Here is a 16,344-nt window from a genome sequence, read left to right on the forward strand (position 1 = left end):
ACTCCGCCTTTTTGCGTATGGCACGCCTTCAAATCGGTCATCGGACCCAAATTCCGCCTTCCTGTGCATGGCGGGCCATCAACATCAACTCGGTCATCGGACCCAAATTCCGCCTTTCTGCGCATGGCACGCCATCAACTCGGTCATCGGACCCAAATTCCGCCTTCCTGCGCATGGCAGGTCATCGGACACAAATTCAGACCTCGCCAATATGCCTACGTATCGAATCGGTCATCGGACCCAACTTCCGACTTCATCCATACTGTAGGGTCTTTGAGGTTGGCGCGGTGCGCTCAACCCAGGGAGTCGACCCATCGAAGCATACACCTCCCCTATATAAGCTATTTGTCCGATTCCCACACCTGTGTAGTTTGCACCTCTGACCAGGACATCGACCCCAACTTCCGAACTCGACTGCAACGACGGCACCAGCGCCTTGGTGCGCACCTTGCGACGCACAGTCCCAACATTCGCCTTCCTGCACATGGCAGGTCATCGGACCCAAATTCCGACCTCGCGAGTATGCCTACATATCGAATCGGTCATCGGACCCAACTTCCGACTTCATCCATACCGTAGGGTCTTTGAGGTTGGCGCGGTGCGCTCAACCCGGGGAGTCGACCCAACGAAGCATACACCTCCCCTATATAAGCTATTTGTCCGATTCCCACACCTGTGTAGTTTGCACCTCCGATCAAGACATCGACCCCAACTTCCGAACTCGCCTCCAACGACCGAACCAGCGCCTTGGTGCGCACCTTGCAACGCACAGTGCCAACATTCGCCTTCCTGCACGTGGCAGGTCATCGGACCCAAATTCCGACCTCGCGAGTATGCCTACATATCGAATCGGTCATCGGACCCAACTTCCGACTTCATCCATACCGTAGGGTCTTTGAGGTTGGCGCGGTGCGCTCAACCCGGGGAGTCGACCCAACGAAGCATACACCTCCCCTATATAAGCTATTTGTCCGATTCCCACACCTGTGTAGCTTGCACCTCCGATCAGGACATCGACCCCAACTTCCGAACTCGACTAAAAAGACCGCACCAGCGCCTTGGTGTGCACCTTGCAACGCACAGTGTCAACATTCGCCTTCCTGCACATGGCAGGTCATCGGACCCAAATTCCGACCTCATGAGCATACCTACTAATCGAATCGGTCATCGGACCCAACTTCCGACTTCATCCATACCGTAGGGTCTTTGAGGTTGGCGCGGTGCGCTCAACCTGGGGAGTCGACCCATCGAAGCATACACCTCCCCTATATAAGCTATTTGTCCGATTCCGACACCTGTGTAGTTTGCACCTCCGCTCAGGTCATCGACCCCAACTTCCGAACTCGCCTGCAACGACCGAACCAGCGCCTTGGTGCGCACCAAAAGTGCGCACTTTTGGAGGGCACTTTTCTGCGCTCCAAAGGTGCGCACTTTTGGAGGGCACTTTTTGGAGGGCACTTTTCTGCGCTCCAAAGGTGCGCACTTTTGGAGGGCACTTTTTGGAGGGCACTTTTCTGCGCTCCAAAGGTGCGCACTTTTGGAGGGCACTTTTTGGAGGGCACTTTTCTGCGCTCCAAAGGTGCGCACTTTTGGAGGGCACTTTTTGGAGGGCACTTTTCTGCGCTCCAAAGGTGCGCACTTTTGGAGGGCACTTTTTGGAGGGCACTTTTCTGCGCTCCAAAGGTGCGCACTTTTGGAGGGCACTTTTTGGAGGGCACTTTTCTGCGCTCCAAAGGTGCGCACTTTTGGAGGGCACTTTTTGGAGGGCACTTTTCTGCGCTCCAAAGGTGCGCACTTTTGGAGGGCACTTTTTGGAGGGCACTTTTCTGCGCTCCAAAGGTGCGCACTTTTGGAGGGCACTTTTTGGAGGGCACTTTTCTGCGCTCCAAAGGTGCGCACTTTTGGAGGGCACTTTTGTGCACTCCAAAGGTGCGCACTTTTGGAGGGCACTTTTCCTGTGCTCCAAAGGTGCACACCTAGGTGAGCACCTTCGACCACACCTTGTAGCACACCAAACTCTGACTTTCGACTTCATCCGCAATGCAGGGTCTTTGAGGTTGGCGCAATGCGCACAACCAGGGGAGTCGACCCATCAAACCCAACACCTCCCCTATATAAGCTATTTGTCTGATTCTCATACATGCGTAGCCTGCAGGAGCAATTAGGACATCGACCCCAACTTTCGGCTTCTAAACGAAAACAAGGTCTTTGAGGTTGGTGTAATGCGAACAACTAGGGGAGTCAACCCATCAAACCCAACACCTCCCCTATATAAGCTATTTGTCTGATTCTCATACATGTGTAGTCTACAGGAGCAATTAGGACATCGACCCCAACTTTTGACTTCTTAACGAAAACAAGGTCTTTGAGGTTGACGTAATGCGCACAACCAGGGGAGTCGACCCATCAAACCCAACACCTCCCCTATATAAGCTATTTGTCCGATTCTCATACATGTGTAGCCTGCAGGAGCCATTAGGACATTGACCCCAACTTTTGACTTCTTAACGAAAACAAGGTCTTTGAGGTTGGCGTAATGCGCACAACCAAGGGAGTTGACCCATCAAACCCAACACCTCCCCTATATAAGCTATTTGTCTGATTCTCATACATGTGTAGCCTGCAACAACGATTAGGACATCCACCCCAACTTCTGAATTCGTCTGCGTTGACCGCACCAAAGGTGCACGCCTTGGTGCTCACCAAAATCCGACTTCCGACTTCTTCTGCTATGCGGGGTCTTTGAGGTTGGCGCAGTGCGCACAACCAGGGGAGTCAACCCACCGAATGCAACACCTCCCCTATATAAGCTATTTGTCTGATTCTCATACATGCGTAGACTGCAGCAATGATTAGGACATCCACCCCAACTTTTGACTTCTTAAACAAGACAGGGTCTTTGAAGTTGGTGCAGTGCACACAACCAGGGGAGTCGACCCATCAAACGCAACACCTCCCCTATATAAAGCTATTTGTCCGATTCTCATACGTGTAGTCTGCAGCAGCGATTAGGACATCGACCCCAACTTCCGAATTCGTTTGCATTGACCGCACCAAAGGTGCACGCCTTGGTGTGCACCCTGGAGTGCACTTTGGTGCTCACCTCGGTGCACACTTTGGTGTGCACCTCGGTGTGCACCAAAGGTGCGCACCTTGGAGCGCACCAAAGGTGTACACTTTGGAGCGCACCACATAGGGTCTTTGAGAGGTTGGCGCAGTGCGCACACCAAGGTGGGTGTTGAGGTGCGTGCCGAGGTGGGTGGGTGCTAGGGTGCGCTCCATGGTGGGTGCCAGGGTGGGTGCGTGCTAGGGTGGATTCCAAAGAGGGTCATAGGGTGGGTGCCAAGGTGGGTTGGTGATATAGTGGGTTCAAAGGTGGGTACTAGGGTGGGTTCCAAGGTGGGTCACAAGTTGGGTGCCAGGATGCGTGGGTGTTAGGTTGGGTGCCAAGGTGGGCTCCTGCGTGGGTGGGTGCTAGGGTGGGTTTCAAGGTGGACGCGAGGGCGGGTGCCAAGGTGGGTAACAAGTTGGGTGTTAGGATGGGTGAGTGCTAGAGTGGGTGCCAAGGTGGGTGGGTGCTAAGGTGGATGCCAAGGTGGTTCACAGGGTGGGTGGGTTCTAGGGTGAGTTCCAAGGTGGGTCACAGGTTCAGTGCTAGGGTGGGTGTCAAGGCGGGTGTCGAGGTGCCTGGGTGCTAGGGTGTGGATGCCAATGTGGGTCATAGGGTGGGTACTAGGGTGGGCTGCAATGTGGGTGCCAAGGTGGGTAACATGCTCGGTGGGTTCTAAATTGGGTGCCAGGGTGGGTGTGCACCCACCTTGCCCGAGGTGGGTGCCAAGGTGCCAGTGTGGGTGGGTGCTAAGGTGGATGCCAAGGTGGGTGAGAAGGTGGGTGATAGGTTGAGTGGTAGGATGGGTGGGTGCCAAGATGGGTCACAGGGTGGGTGCAAGGGTGGGTAGGTGCTAGGGTTGGTGTCAGGGTGGGTGGGTGCTAGGTTGGGTTCCAAGGTGGGTGCGAGGGTGAGTGTCAAGGTGGGTCACAGGTTAGGTGCTAGGATGGGTGAGTGCTAGGGTGCAAAGGTGCCAGGGTGGGTGCTAGGATGGGTCGATGCTAGGGTGAGTGGCAAGGTGGGTCCACAAGTGTCAAGGTGGGTGCCGAGGTGGGTGCCAAGTCGGCGACTGCTATGGTGGATGCCAAGGTGGGTCACGGGGTGGGTGCCAAGTTGCTAGGTTGGGTTCCAAGGTGGGTGCCAACGTGGGTGCTAGGGTGCGTGGGTTAAAGGGTGTGTCACAACGTGGGTGCCAGGATGGGTGCGCACCCACACTGGCCAAGACGGGTGCGGGTGCAAGGTTGGGTTCCAAGCCCGGTCACAGGCTGGGTGCTAGGATGGGTGGGTGCCAAGGTGGGCACCAGGGTGGGTGCACCCACCCTGGCCAAGGTGGGTCACGGGGTGGGTCCTAGGGTGGGTAACGGGGTGGGTACTAAGGTGCGTGCCAAGGTGGGTCATAGGGTGGGTGCCAAGGTGGGCACCAGGGTGGGTGTGCACCAACCCTAGCCAGGGTAGGTCACGGGGTGGTTGTCGGGGTGGGCGTCAAGGAGCCAAGGTGGGTGGCAAGTAGCCAAGTTGCGTGCCAAGGTGGGTGTCGGGGTGGGTGCCAAGGATCCAAGGTGGGTGCCAAGGAACCAAGGTGGGTGTCTGGGTGGGTGCCGAGGTGGGAGCCAGGGTGGGTCCCAAGGTGAGTGCAAAGGTGGGTGCCAGGGTCAAGGTGAGTGCCAATGTGGGTTCCAAGGTGCCAGGGTCAGGGTGAGTGCCAATGTGGGTTCAAAGGTGCTAAGTTGGGTGCGAGGTTGGGTGCGAGGGTGGGTGGGTGCCAAGGTGTGCTAGGTGGAAGCCCGGGTGGGTCGGCATCCCATGGGTGTCGAGTTGGGTGCCTGATGGGTGCTTCTTGTCAAGTTTTAGTCGTCGGGACTCATTTCGAGCCTTAGAGGTCGTTTCTTGTCCGGTTGCCCTGTCTTCGACCTGGGAACCCAATTTTGGTCCTCGGGTCCCATTTTTTTTTGTCTCGCATCCCACTTTTGGCCTGTGGCCTTTTCGGGGTCGATTCTCGTTTTGGGCATCAGAGCATGTTTCTTCTCCTAAAACCCAATATTTGTTTATTAAGTCTCGGAACACATTTTTGTTCTCGTGGACCCATCATGGGTCTTGGAACGCATTTGTGGTCCTTGGGTCCCATTTTGCATCCCGAAACTTGTGTTTTGGTGCTTGATCCCTATTTTGGGTGCCCACCTTGCACCAAGTGCGCACCCGGGGCAAACCGAGCGCCTTGGTGCACCGGGGCAAGATCGAGCGTGCACCCGAGGCGCCCCGAACATGCACCAAGGTGCACTCGGCCCACATGTGAGCGCAGGTCGTTGCGCCCGAGGTGGTGTGTGGGCACCGCGTTGCAGACGGGACACTGCACGCACACGACGCCCCCTCCAGGTGCACGCACGTAGGCCGGGCCGGGTGCACACCCGACGCCCTAGCAAGGTGCGCGCACCCGGGCAGGGCTCACACTTGGCGAACGGGGCGCACTTCGCGAGGGAGGGTGTGCACCTCGACGGGGGTGGGTGGCCGGGGTGGATTCGCACGTGGGTCGCGGTTTGCTAAGTACACACTGCGACAAGCTCATAACGGGTGCGATCATACCAGCATTAGTGCACCGGATCCCATCAGAACTCCGCAGTTAAGCGCGCTTGGGCCGGAGTAGTACTGGGATGGGTGACCTCCCGGGAAGTCCCGGTGTTGCACCCTTTTTTAGTTTTTCGCCGGGCGTCGCAATGCTATTTGAATAAACCTTTTGCCCGTTTGCGTTCTCGTCGGGGCCGGGCCGGGCCGGGGTGCGCTGCCCGCACTACCGCGCGCGCGGGGGCGACACCGAGCGCGCACCCGAGGCACCCCGAGCACACAGGCCACGGTGCAACCCGGGCGTTGTGCGCGCACCCCGGTGCGCCCGAGGTGCTGCGCGCGCACCCAGGTGAAATCGGTGTGCACCTCGGCCAGTGCGCGCTCGGTCGAGTCGCGCACGTTGGCCAAGGTGCACGGTGATGTTTCTTACTCTAAGGTTCCGCACCAGACGCCCGGGACAGGTGAGCGAAGCTGGGCGGGGCCGGGTGCGCGGCCGGGGCAGGTGCACGCAGCTGGAGAGAGCTTTGGAGCACACTTCGGAGCGCACCAATGATGCGCTCCATTCAAAAGTTTCCTGAAAAGGCAAAAAAAGTTGAGATTATAGAATTTCCCACTTGAGAGATTGTAAAAAAAAAAAATTTAAAATGAAGGAAACGCGGGTGCCAAGGTGTGCGCAGCCCAGCCAAGGTGTGCGCACCAAGGCGCCCACCCTGGCGAAGGTGCACGCAAGGTGCGCACCCGAGGCAAACCGGACAATTAACCCAACTTTCGACTTCGCGCGCACCTTGGAGCGCACTTCGGAGCGCTCCTTGGTGCGCACCAATCTTGGGCACCTCGGAGTGCACCATGGCGCCCACCAAGGTGCGCACCCGGGGCAAACCGAGCTCCGACTTCGTGCGCACCTTGGAGCGCACGAAAGGTGCGCACCATGGCGCCCACCAAGGTGCGCAGCCCAGCCAAGGCGTGCGCATCAAGGTGCGCACCCTGGCGAAGGTGCGCACCCGGGGCAAACCGAGCTCCGACTTCGTGCGCACCTTGGAGCGCACAAAAGGTGCGCAACCCAGCCAAGGTGTGCGCACCCCGGTCAAACCGAGCTCCGAATCGTGCGCACCAGAGGTGCACGCCATCGTGCGCACCTTGGAGCACACTTCGGAGCCCTCCTTGGTGCGCGCCGATGTTGCGCACCTCGGAGCGCACCCGGGGAAAACAATGCAATTAACCCGACTTTCGACTTCGTGGGCACCTCGGAGCGCTCTCGGGTTCGCACCTCGGAGCACACCGAGGTGCGCACCTTTGATGCGCTGCCTTCACCAATTTCCAGAAAAGGCAAGAAAACATTGAGAAGGTGTGCGCACCGAGGTGCCCACCCTGGCGAAGGTGCACGCGAGGTGCGCACCCGGGGCAAACCGGGCTCCGACTTCGTGCACGCCGCACCTTGGAGCACACTTCGGAGCGCTCCTTGGTGCGCACCAGGGCGCGCAACCCAGCCGAGGTGCCCACCCCGGCGAAGGTGCACGCGAGGTGCGCACCCGGGGCAAACCGGGCTCCGACTTCGTGCACGCCATGGTGCCCACCGCGGCGAAGGTGCACGCGAGGTGCGCACCCGGGGCAAACCGGGCTCCGACTTCGTGCACGCCGCACCTTGGAGCACACTTCGGAGCGCTCCTTGGTGCGCACCATGGTGCCCACCAGGGCGCGCAACCCCGCCGAAGGTGCACGCGAGGTGCGCACCCGGGGCAAACCGGGCTCCGACTTCGTGCACGCCGCACCTTGGAGCACACTTCGGAGCGCTCCTTGGTGCGCACCATGGTGCCCACCAGGGCGCGCAACCCCGCCGAAGGTGCACGCGAGGTGCGCACCCGGGGCAAACCGGGCTCCGACTTCGTGCACGCCATGGTGCGCACCGCGGCGAAGGTGCGCACCCGGGGCAAACCGGGCTCCGACTTCGTGCACGCCGCACCTTGGAGCACACTTCGGAGCGCTCCTTGGTGCGCACCAGGGCGCGCAACCCAGCCGAGGTGCCCACCCCGGCGAAGGTGCACGCGAGGTGCGTACCCGGGGCAAACCGGGCTCCGACTTCGTGCACGCCGCACCTTGGAGCACACTTCGGAGCGCTCCTTGGTGCGCACCATGGTGCCCACCAGGCCGCGCAACCCAGCCAAGGTGTGCGCACCAAGGTGCACGCGAGGTGCGCACCCGGGGCAAACCGGGGTCCGACTTCGTGCACGCCGCACCTTGGAGCACACATCGGGGCGCTCCCGGGTTCGCACCGGCGTTGCGCACCGTGGTGGGCACCTCGGAGCACACCAAGGTGGGCAGCGAGGTGCGCACCTTTGATGCGATGCCTTCACTAATTTCCATAAAAGGCAAAAAAAAAACGAGATTTTAAAATTTCCGTTTTGAAAGATAGTGAGAAAAAGGGAATGCTGGTGCCATCTTGAGCCCGCCCTGGTGCGCAGCCCAGCCAAGGTGTGCGCACCAAGGTGCCCACCCTGGCGAAGGTGCGCGCCCGGGCAATTAATCCAACTTCCAACTTCGCGCGCGCCAGGGTGGGAGCGCACCCAACAACCGGGCCTGGGAAGAGCCAATGCGAGAAACCCCACCAAACGCTCTGACAAAAAAAGAGGGGGCGCTCCAGTAACCCCGCTTCGGAGCGCACCCTGGGCAAACCCAGCCAAGGTGCCCACCCCGGCCAAGGTGCAGGCGAGGTGCGCACCCGGGGCAAACCGGGCTCCGACAACGTGCACGCCGCACCTTGGAGCACACTTCGTAGCGCTCCCGGGTGCGCACCTCAGAGCACACCAAGGTGGGCAGCGAGGTGCGCACCTTTGATGCGCTGCCTTCACTAATTTCCAGAAAAGGCAAAAAAAAAAGGAGATTTTAAAATTTCCGTTTTGAAAGATAGTGAAAAAAACGGAACGCGCGTGCCATCTTGAGCCCGCCCTGGTGCGCAGCCCAGGTAAGGTGCCCACCCTGGCAAAGGTGCGCACCCGGGCAATTAACCCTACTTCCGACTTCGTGCGCGCCAGGGTGGCAACCGGGCCTCGGAAGAGCCAATGCGAGAAACCCCACCAAACGCTCCGACAAAAAAAGAGGCGGCGCTCCAATAACCCCGCTTCGGAGCGCAGCCGGGGCAAACCCAGCCAAGGTGCCCACCCCGACGAAGGTGCACGCGAGGTGCGCACCCGGGGCAAACCGGGCTCCGACAACGTGCACGCAGCACCTTGGAGCACACTTCGAAGCACTCCCGGGTGCCCACCGGCGTTGCGCACCGTGGTGGGCAGCGAGGTGCGCACCTTTGATGCGCTGCCTTCACTAATTTCCAGAAAAAGGCAAAAAAAAATGAGATTTTAAAATTTCCGTTTTGAAAGATAGTGAAAAAAAAGGAACGCGGGTGCCATCTTGAGCCCGCCCTGGTGCGCAGCCCAGGCAAGGCATGCGCACCAAGGTGCCCACCCGAGGTGCACACCCGGGGCAAACCGGGCTCCGACTTCGTGCAGGCCGCACCTTGGAGCACACTTCGGAGCGCTCCTTGGTGCGCACCATGGTGCCCACCAGGGCGCGCAACCCAGCCAAGGTCTGCACACCAAGGTGCCCACCCCGGCGAAGGTGCACGCGAGGTGCGCACCCGGGGCAAACCGGGCTCCGACTTCGTGCACGCCATGGTGCCCACCGCGGCGAAGGTGCACGCGAGGTGCGCACCCGGGGCAAACCGGGCTCCGACTTCGTGCACGCCGCACCTTGGAGCACACTTCGGAGCGCTCCTTGGTGCGCACCATGGTGCCCACCAGGGCGCGCAACCCAGCCAAGGTGTGCGCACCAAGGTGCACGCGAGGTGCGCACCCGGGGCAAACCGGGGTCCGACTTCGTGCACGCCGCACCTTGGAGCACACATCGGAGCGCTCCCAGGTTCGCACCAGCGTTGCGCACCTTTGATGCGCTGCCTTCACTAATTTCCAGAAAAGGCAAAAAAAAACGAGATTTTAAAATTTCCGTTCTGAAAGATAGTGAAAAAAACGGAACGCGGGTGCCATCTTGAGCCCTTCCTGGTGCGCAGCCCAGGCAAGTTGTGCGCACCAAGGTGCCCACCCTGGCGGAGGTGCGCGCCCGGGGCAATCCGGGCTCCGACTTCGTGCACTGCATGGTGCCCACCAAGGCGCGCAACCCAGCCAAGGTGCCCACCGCAGCGAAGGTGCACGCGAGGTGCGCACCCGAGGTGCACACCCGGGGCAAACCGGGCTCCGACTTCGTGCACGCCGCACCTTGGAGCACACTTCAGAGCGCTCCTTGGTGCGCACCAGGGCGCGCAACCCAGCCGAGGTGCCCACCCCGGCGAAGGTGCACGCGAGGTGCGCACCCGGGGCAAACCGGGCTCCGACTTCGTGCACGCCATGGTGCCCACCGCGGCGAAGGTGCGCACCCGGGGCAAACCGGGCTCCGACTTCGTGCACGCCGCACCTTGGAGCACACTTCGGAGCGCTCCTTGGTGCGCACCATGGTGCCCACCAGGCCGCGCAACCCAGCCAAGGTGTGCGCACCAAGGTGCACGCGAGGTGCGCACCCGGGGCAAACCGGGGTCCGACTTCGTGCACGCCGCACCTTGGAGCACACATCGGGGCGCTCCCGGGTTCGCACCGGCGTTGCGCACCGTGGTGGGCACCTCGGAGCACACCAAGGTGGGCAGCGAGGTGCGCACCTTTGATGCGATGCCTTCACTAATTTCCATAAAAGGCAAAAAAAAAACGAGATTTTAAAATTTCCGTTTTGAAAGATAGTGAGAAAAAGGGAATGCTGGTGCCATCTTGAGCCCGCCCTGGTGCGCAGCCCAGCCAAGGTTTGCGCACCAAGGTGCCCACCCTGGCGAAGGTGCGCGCCCGGGCAATTAACCCAACTTCCAACTTCGCGCGCGCCAGGGTGGGAGCGCACCCAACAACCGGGCCTGGGAAGAGCCAATGCGAGAAACCCCACCAAACTCTCTGACAAAAAAAGAGGGGGCGCTCCAGTAACCCCGCTTCGGAGCGCACCCTGGGCAAACCCAGCCAAGGTGCCCACCCCGGCCAAGGTGCAGGCGAGGTGCGCACCCGGGGCAAACCGGGCTCCGACAACGTGCACGCCGCACCTTGGAGCACACTTCGTAGCGCTCCCGGGTGCGCACCTCAGAGCACACCAAGGTGGGCAGCGAGGTGCGCACCTTTGATGCGCTGCCTTCACTAATTTCCAGAAAAGGCAAAAAAAAAAGGAGATTTTAAAATTTCCGTTTTGAAAGATAGTGAAAAAAACGGAACGCGCGTGCCATCTTGAGCCCGCCCTGGTGCGCAGCCCAGGTAAGGTGCCACCCTGGCAAAGGTGCGCACCCGGGCAATTAACCCTACTTCCGACTTCGTGCGCGCCAGGGTGGCAACCGGGCCTCGGAAGAGCCAATGCGAGAAACCCCACCAAACGCTCCGACAAAAAAAGAGGCGGCGCTCCAATAACCCCGCTTCGGAGCGCAGCCGGGGCAAACCAAGCCAAGGTGCCCACCCCGACGAAGGTGCACGCGAGGTGCGCACCCGGGGCAAACCGGGCTCCGACAACGTGCACGCAGCACCTTGGAGCACACTTCGAAGCACTCCCGGGTGCCCACCGGCGTTGCGCACCGTGGTGGGCAGCGAGGTGCGCACCTTTGATGCGCTGCCTTCACTAATTTCCAGAAAAAGGCAAAAAAAAATGAGATTTTAAAATTTCCGTTTTGAAAGATAGTGAAAAAAAAGGAACGCGGGTGCCATCTTGAGCCCGCCCTGGTGCGCAGCCCAGGCAAGGCATGCGCACCAAGGTGCCCACCCGAGGTGCACACCCGGGGCAAACCGGGCTCCGACTTCGTGCAGGCCGCACCTTGGAGCACACTTCGGAGCGCTCCTTGGTGCGCACCATGGTGCCCACCAGGGCGCACCCGAGGCAAACCGGGCTCCGACTTCGTGCACGCCGCACCTTGGAGCACACATCGGAGCGCTCCCAGGTTCGCACCAGCGTTGCGCACCTTTGATGCGCTGCCTTCACTAATTTCCAGAAAAGGCAAAAAAAAACGATATTTTAAAATTTCCGTTCTGAAAGATAGTGAAAAAAACGGAACGCGGGTGCCATCTTGAGCCCTTCCTGATGCGCAGCCCAGGCAAGTTGTGCGCACCAAGGTGCCCACCCTGGCGGAGGTGCGCGCCCGGGGCAAACCGGGCTCCGACTTCGTGCACTGCATGGTGCCCACCAAGGCGCGCAACCCAGCCAAGGTGCCCACCGCAGCGAAGGTGCACGCGAGGTGCGCACCCGAGGTGCACACCCGGGGCAAACCGGGCTCCGACTTCGTGCACGCCGCACCTTGGAGCACACTTCAGAGCGCTCCTTGGTACGCACCAGGGCGCGCAACCCAGCCAAGGTGCTCACCCCGGCGAAGGTGCACGCGAGGTGCGCACCCGGGGCAAACCGGGCTCGGACTTCGTGCACGCCGCACCTTGGAGCACACATCGGAGCGCTCCCGGGTTCGCACCAGCATTGTGCACCTTTGATGCGCTGCCTTCACTAATTTCCAGAAAAGGCAAAAAAAAGAAAAAAATGAGATTTTAAAATTTCCGTTTTGAAAGATAGTGAAAAAAACGGAACGCGGGTGCCATCTTGAGCCCGCCCTGGTGTGCAGCCCAGGCAAGTTGTGCGCACCAAGGCACCCACCCTGGCCAAGGTGGGTCACGGGGTGGGTCCTAGGGTGGGTAACGGGGTGGGTACTAAGGTGCGTGCCAAGGTGGGTCATAGGGTGGGTGCCAAGGTGGGCACCAGGGTGGGTGTGCACCAACCCTAGCCAGGGTAGGTCACGGGGTGGTTGTCGGGGTGGGCGTCAAGGAGCCAAGGTGGGTGGCAAGTAGCCAAGTTGCGTGCCAAGGTGGGTGTCGGGGTGGGTGCCAAGGATCCAAGGTGGGTGCCAAGGAACCAAGGTGGGTGTCTGGGTGGGTGCCGAGGTGGGAGCCAGGGTGGGTCCCAAGGTGAGTGCAAAGGTGGGTGCCAGGGTCAAGGTGAGTGCCAATGTGGGTTCCAAGGTGCCAGGGTCAGGGTGAGTGCCAATGTGGGTTCAAAGGTGCTAAGTTGGGTGCGAGGTTGGGTGCGAGGGTGGGTGGGTGCCAAGGTGTGCTAGGTGGAAGCCCGGGTGGGTCGGCATCCCATGGGTGTCGAGTTGGGTGCCTGATGGGTGCTTCTTGTCAAGTTTTAGTCGTCGGGACTCATTTCGAGCCTTAGAGGTCGTTTCTTGTCCGGTTGCCCTGTCTTCGACCTGGGAACCCAATTTTGGTCCTCGGGTCCCATTTTTTTTTGTCTCGCATCCCACTTTTGGCCTGTGGCCTTTTCGGGGTCGATTCTCGTTTTGGGCATCAGAGCATGTTTCTTCTCCTAAAACCCAATATTTGTTTATTAAGTCTCGGAACACATTTTTGTTCTCGTGGACCCATCATGGGTCTTGGAACGCATTTGTGGTCCTTGGGTCCCATTTTGCATCCCGAAACTTGTGTTTTGGTGCTTGATCCCTATTTTGGGTGCCCACCTTGCACCAAGTGCGCACCCGGGGCAAACCGAGCGCCTTGGTGCACCGGGGCAAGATCGAGCGTGCACCCGAGGCGCCCCGAACATGCACCAAGGTGCACTCGGCCCACATGTGAGCGCAGGTCGTTGCGCCCGAGGTGGTGTGTGGGCACCGCGTTGCAGACGGGACACTGCACGCACACGACGCCCCCTACAGGTGCACGCACGTAGGCCGGGCCGGGTGCACACCCGACGCCCTAGCAAGGTGCGCGCACCCGGGCAGGGCTCACACTTGGCGAACGGGGCGCACTTCGCGAGGGAGGGTGTGCACCTCGACGGGGGTGGGTGGCCGGGGTGGATTCGCACGTGGGTCGCGGTTTGCTAAGTACACACTGCGACAAGCTCATAACGGGTGCGATCATACCAGCGTTAGTGCACCGGATCCCATCAGAACTCCGCAGTTAAGCGCGCTTGGGCCGGAGTAGTACTGGGATGGGTGACCTCCCGGGAAGTCCCGGTGTTGCACCCTTTTTTAGTTTTTCGCCGGGCATCGCAATGCTATTTGAATAAACCTTTTGCCCGTTTGCGTTCTCGTCGGGGCCGGGCCGGGCCGGGGTGCGCTGCCCGCACTACCGCGCGCGCGGGGGCGACACCGAGCGCGCACCCGAGGCGCCCCGAGCACACAGGCCACGGTGCAACCCGGGCGTTGTGCGCGCACCCCGGTGCGCCCGAGGTGCTGCGCGCGCACCCAGGTGAAATCGGTGTGCACCTCGGCCAGTGCGCGCTCGGTCGAGTCGCGCACGTTGGCCAAGGTGCACGGTGATGTTTCTTACTCTAAGGTTCCGCACCAGACGCCCGGGACAGGTGAGCGAAGCTGGGCGGGGCCGGGTGCGCGGCCGGGGCAGGTGCACGCAGCTGGAGAGAGCTTTGGAGCACACTTCGGAGCGCACCAATGATGCGCTCCATTCAAAAGTTTCCTGAAAAGGCAAAAAAAGTTGAGATTATAGAATTTCCCACTTGAGAGATTGTAAAAAAAAAAAATTTAAAATGAAGGAAACGCGGGTGCCAAGGTGTGCGCAGCCCAGCCAAGGTGTGCGCACCAAGGCGCCCACCCTGGCGAAGGTGCACGCAAGGTGCGCACCCGAGGCAAACCGGACAATTAACCCAACTTTCGACTTCGCGCGCACCTTGGAGCGCACTTCGGAGCGCTCCTTGGTGCGCACCAATCTTGGGCACCTCGGAGTGCACCATGGCGCCCACCAAGGTGCGCACCCGGGGCAAACCGAGCTCCGACTTCGTGCGCACCTTGGAGCGCACGAAAGGTGCGCACCATGGCGCCCACCAAGGTGCGCAGCCCAGCCAAGGCGTGCGCATCAAGGTGCGCACCCTGGCGAAGGTGCGCACCCGGGGCAAACCGAGCTCCGACTTCGTGCGCACCTTGGAGCGCACAAAAGGTGCGCAACCCAGCCAAGGTGTGCGCACCCCGGTCAAACCGAGCTCCGAATCGTGCGCACCAGAGGTGCACGCCATCGTGCGCACCTTGGAGCACACTTCGGAGCCCTCCTTGGTGCGCGCCGATGTTGCGCACCTCGGAGCGCACCCGGGGAAAACAATGCAATTAACCCGACTTTCGACTTCGTGGGCACCTCGGAGCGCTCTCGGGTTCGCACCTCGGAGCACACCGAGGTGCGCACCTTTGATGCGCTGCCTTCACCAATTTCCAGAAAAGGCAAGAAAACATTGAGAAGGTGTGCGCACCGAGGTGCCCACCCTGGCGAAGGTGCACGCGAGGTGCGCACCCGGGGCAAACCGGGCTCCGACTTCGTGCACGCCGCACCTTGGAGCACACTTCGGAGCGCTCCTTGGTGCGCACCAGGGCGCGCAACCCAGCCGAGGTGCCCACCCCGGCGAAGGTGCACGCGAGGTGCGCACCCGGGGCAAACCGGGCTCCGACTTCGTGCACGCCATGGTGCCCACCGCGGCGAAGGTGCACGCGAGGTGCGCACCCGGGGCAAACCGGGCTCCGACTTCGTGCACGCCGCACCTTGGAGCACACTTCGGAGCGCTCCTTGGTGCGCACCATGGTGCCCACCAGGGCGCGCAACCCCGCCGAAGGTGCACGCGAGGTGCGCACCCGGGGCAAACCGGGCTCCGACTTCGTGCACGCCGCACCTTGGAGCACACTTCGGAGCGCTCCTTGGTGCGCACCATGGTGCCCACCAGGGCGCGCAACCCCGCCGAAGGTGCACGCGAGGTGCGCACCCGGGGCAAACCGGGCTCCGACTTCGTGCACGCCGCACCTTGGAGCACACTTCGGAGCGCTCCTTGGTGCGCACCAGGGCGCGCAACCCAGCCGAGGTGCCCACCCCGGCGAAGGTGCACGCGAGGTGCGTACCCGGGGCAAACCGGGCTCCGACTTCGTGCACGCCGCACCTTGGAGCACACTTCGGAGCGCTCCTTGGTGCGCACCATGGTGCCCACCAGGCCGCGCAACCCAGCCAAGGTGTGCGCACCAAGGTGCACGCGAGGTGCGCACCCGGGGCAAACCGGGGTCCGACTTCGTGCACGCCGCACCTTGGAGCACACATCGGGGCGCTCCCGGGTTCGCACCGGCGTTGCGCACCGTGGTGGGCACCTCGGAGCACACCAAGGTGGGCAGCGAGGTGCGCACCTTTGATGCGATGCCTTCACTAATTTCCATAAAAGGCAAAAAAAAAACGAGATTTTAAAATTTCCGTTTTGAAAGATAGTGAGAAAAAGGGAATGCTGGTGCCATCTTGAGCCCGCCCTGGTGCGCAGCCCAGCCAAGGTGTGCGCACCAAGGTGCCCACCCTGGCGAAGGTGCGCGCCCGGGCAATTAACCCAACTTCCAACTTCGCGCGCGCCAGGGTGGGAGCGCACCCAACAACCGGGCCTGGGAAGAGCCAATGCGAGAAACCCCACCAAACGCTCTGACAAAAAAAGAGGGGGCGCTCCAGTAACCCCGCTTCGGAGCGCACCCTGGGCAAACCCAGCCAAGGTGCCCACCCCGGCCAAGGTGCAGGCGAGGTGCGCACCCGGGGCAAACCGGGCTCCGACAACGTGCACGCCGCACCTTGGAGCACACTTCGTAGCGCTCCCGGGTGCGCACCTCAGAGCACACC

General features: G+C 61.0%; 2 non-coding genes across 2 annotated transcripts; both read left to right on the forward strand.

Moving 5' to 3' along the window:
* The first annotated feature begins 5,675 nt into the window (after positions 1-5,675).
* Positions 5,676-5,794, forward strand: LOC131868940 (5S ribosomal RNA). The gene has a single exon (XR_009367341.1). It is a non-coding gene; the product is annotated as a 5S ribosomal RNA (ribosomal RNA).
* A 7,817-nt stretch (positions 5,795-13,611) lies between these two features.
* On the forward strand, positions 13,612-13,730 carry LOC131868969 (5S ribosomal RNA). The gene has a single exon (XR_009367369.1). It is a non-coding gene; the product is annotated as a 5S ribosomal RNA (ribosomal RNA).
* The last annotated feature ends 2,614 nt before the right edge of the window (positions 13,731-16,344 follow it).

Source organism: Cryptomeria japonica, unplaced genomic scaffold (assembly GCF_030272615.1).
Source record: "Cryptomeria japonica unplaced genomic scaffold, Sugi_1.0 HiC_scaffold_225, whole genome shotgun sequence".
Lineage (NCBI taxonomy): Eukaryota > Viridiplantae > Streptophyta > Pinopsida > Cupressales > Cupressaceae > Cryptomeria > Cryptomeria japonica.